This window comes from Ursus maritimus, unplaced genomic scaffold, assembly GCF_017311325.1.
Source record: "Ursus maritimus isolate PB19 unplaced genomic scaffold, ASM1731132v1 scaffold_12, whole genome shotgun sequence".
In the NCBI taxonomy this organism is placed as follows: domain Eukaryota; kingdom Metazoa; phylum Chordata; class Mammalia; order Carnivora; family Ursidae; genus Ursus; species Ursus maritimus.
This window is the reverse complement of record NW_024423564.1, coordinates 53599398-53602702: the sequence shown is the minus strand read 5'-3', so window position 1 is coordinate 53602702 and position 3305 is coordinate 53599398. Positions and strand designations below refer to the sequence as shown.

The 3305-nt window shown below is 42.4% G+C and overlaps 1 pseudogene; it reads left to right on the top strand.

Moving 5' to 3' along the window:
- The first annotated feature begins 1864 nt into the window (after positions 1–1864).
- On the top strand, positions 1865–2842 carry LOC103663146 (annotated as a pseudogene).
- Positions 2843–3305: the final 463 nt, after the last annotated feature.

The following is a 3305-nucleotide window of genomic DNA, read 5'->3' as shown; positions in this document are numbered from 1 at the left end:
CCTTATTTTACTTTCTTTGGATTTATTTATTGTTTTCCTAACGTCTTAGAATAGGTGACTCTTCCTGTATTTTTTCTGTTACCAGCAGTTAATGTGTAACTGGACTTTCCTTTGAGGTAGTGCCATGTGTTGACCTTCTAGGATATCACACCCACTGGAGATGGTCTTTTGGGGGATTTACTTATTTCGATGTATTTTGCTATTTCAAACCTAAAGGACTAGATGAGAACTCTAGGTGAGATCTGAACATGCAGAAACTGGGCATGAAAAGATTGTAATAGCAGAAGAAAGATGTAAGCAAGTTCTCAGGTGGGAAAAGCATAGAGGTGTTGTTAAGCTGGAGGGTATGCCAAGTAGTGTAGTGATGGATGTTTGGAAGCCAGACCACACCGGATCTTGAATCCAAGGGTAGAGGTTAGAGAATTTCTATAGGCAGTGGGGAGCCCTTGTTTAGAGTTGGATGCCATGAGCTCAGAAAAGATTCAGGCAAATTCTGGGACCAGGCTGTTGGGCACAGGTGATAGGGTAGGATGTCCGTCAGGCACTTCTGCATGGCCAGTACTCAAAGTCAGGAGGGATGAATGGAGCTCTGGAGGGTCAGGAAAGAGTGTTAGGAGTGGAAGTGATTTGGATGAAAGTAATCACAGAAGTCCTGAGTGATCTGAGGAGAGAAGGGAAAAGAAGAGTTGAGGATGAAATCTTTTCTTTTTAAATTATGTTTTTATTTTAATTCCAGTATAGTTAACATATAGTGTTGTGTTAGTTTCAGGTGTACAATATAGTGATTCCATAGTTCCATACAACACCGGTGTGCATCACCTCGGTGCACTCCTTAATCCCCATCATGTATTTCACCCATCCCCTTGCCCCCCTCTCCTCTGGTAACCAGCAGTTCTCTAAAGTGAAGAGTCTGTTTCTTGGTTTGTCTCTCTCTCCCCCACCCTCTTTTTTTCCCCTTTGCTCGTTTGTTTCTTACATTCCACATATGAGTGAAATCATATGGTACTTGTCTTTCTTTGACTTATTTCACTTAACATTATACTCTCTAGATCCATCCATGTTGTTGCAAATGGCAAGATCTTTCTTTTTTTATGGCTGAGTAATATTCCATTGTATCTATATACCACATCTTCTTTATCCATTCATCTTTTGATGGATACTTGGGCCACTTACATAATTTGGCTATTGTAAATAATGCTGCTATAAATATAGGGTTGCACGTGTCCCTTTGAATTTGTGTTTTTGTATTTTTTAGGTAAATACCCAGTAGTGCAGCTACTGGATCTTAAGGTAGTTCTATTTTTAACTTTTTGAGGAGCCTCCATACCGTTAACCAAAGCAGCCACACCAGTTTGCATTCCCACCCACAGTGAGGGAGGGTTCCTATTTCTCCACATCCTCACGAACACTTGTTCTTATGTTGTTGATATTAGCCATTCTGAGAGGTGTGAGATGATAACTCATTATAGTTTTGATTTGCATTTCCCTGATGGTGAGTAATGTCAAGCATCTTTTCGTGTTTGTGTTGGCCAGAGGATGAAACCTTTTAAAAAGAGTTAAAAAAAAAAAGCAGCCTGAGAGAGAGGCCGTGGTGGTAGCAGGTGGTTAGCACCTGGTGGGTGCTTCGCTGAAGACCCCTGTGGCACTCTGGCACTCCACCTAACCTGCCCGTGTTCTTCACCCACTCCCTCCCCAGTCACGCAGCCTCCTCCAGGCTGGCCTTAGGTGGTGCGAGGGGTCTGCTGCCACTCTCCCTGCTCCCTGGCTCCTTCCTCTGCAGCTGGGAGCTGGCAGCAGCTGGAGAAGGGAGCAGTGCCTAAGGTGTGAAGAAGAAAGAGGCAGTGGGGAAGGGGAACCCGCCGCCATGGACAACTAGGTGTTCACCAAGGAGCTGCACCAGTGGGTTGAACAGCTGAATGATTATGAACAGCTTAATGAGAACCAAGTGTGGTGCAGTACAAAAAGGCTAAGGAAATTTTCTCAGAAGAATCAAAGGTGCAAGAGGTTCATTGTCCTGTTACCCTGTGTGGAGATGTGCATGGTCAATTCTTTGATATTATGGAGCTCTTTAGAATTGGTGGAAAATCACCAGGTAGAAACTATCTATTCATGGGCAACTGTGTAGACATAAGCTATACTCAGTGGAGACTGTGACTCTTCTTGTGGTCTTAAAGGTGTGTTACCTGGAGTGCATTACCATATTGAGAGGAAACCATGAAAGCTGACAGGTTACCCAAGTATATGGCTTCTGTGATGAACGTCTGTGAAAGTATGGAAATGCCAAAGTGTGGAAATATTTTATAGATCTATTTGATCGTCTTCCACTTAGAGCGTTAGTAGATGGACAGATATTCAACCTCCGTGGTGGCCTCTCTCCATTCCTAGATACACTGGCTCATGCAAGAGCCTTGAGTCATTTACAGAAGTTCCACAGGAGGGCCCATTGTGTGATCTGTAGTGGTCAGATCCAGAGGATCGTGGTCGGTGGGATATTTCACCACCTAGTGCGGCTATACGTTTGGACAAGACATTTCTGAAACACTTAACCATACCAATGGTCTCACACTGGCTTCTCGAGCTCACCAACTTGTAATGGAGGAATACAGGTGGCGTCATGATCAGAATGTGGTGACCATTTTTAGTGCACCCAGTTACTTACTGTTACTGTCGTGGGAACCAGGCTGCTAGCATGGAATTAGGTGACACTTTAAAATACTCCTTCTCTCAGTTTGACCCAGCACCTCGTGGTGGAGAGCCTTGTATTACCCGGTGCGGACTGCTTCCTGTAAATTCCTCCTGGGAAAAAACTGCCTTTGTATGTGGAAATATACCCGGCTTTTAAAATATATGTATTTAAAAAAAAACTGAAAAAGCAACAGTAATCTGTATGTTTCTGTAACAAATGGGGATCTGTCTTGGCATTAGACTGTATCACGGACGAAAATGGGCCGTACTAAGGATGAGCATTTAGTACAATTTGAGACTGAAATTTAGTACAATACTATGTTCTAGATTGGTCGGTCTTAATGGTTTGCTTGCTGTATTTGTAGTAACCACTTTCCGCTGGACTGTTAAGCAAAAAAGGTCACTAACTCCTTCATCTCATTTTGCATTTATTTGGAAATTATAGTGTTTAACTGGCATGGATTGATAGAGCTGGAGTTTTATTCTTAAGAAAAATTCACAAACTAACTTCCACTTAATCCATTATCCTTCATTTTATTGAAATATATAGTTAAATTAACTGAAGGAAAGATTCTGGGGAGTATGTTGTCATAACATTTAAAAAGGTTTCCCTTCATTTA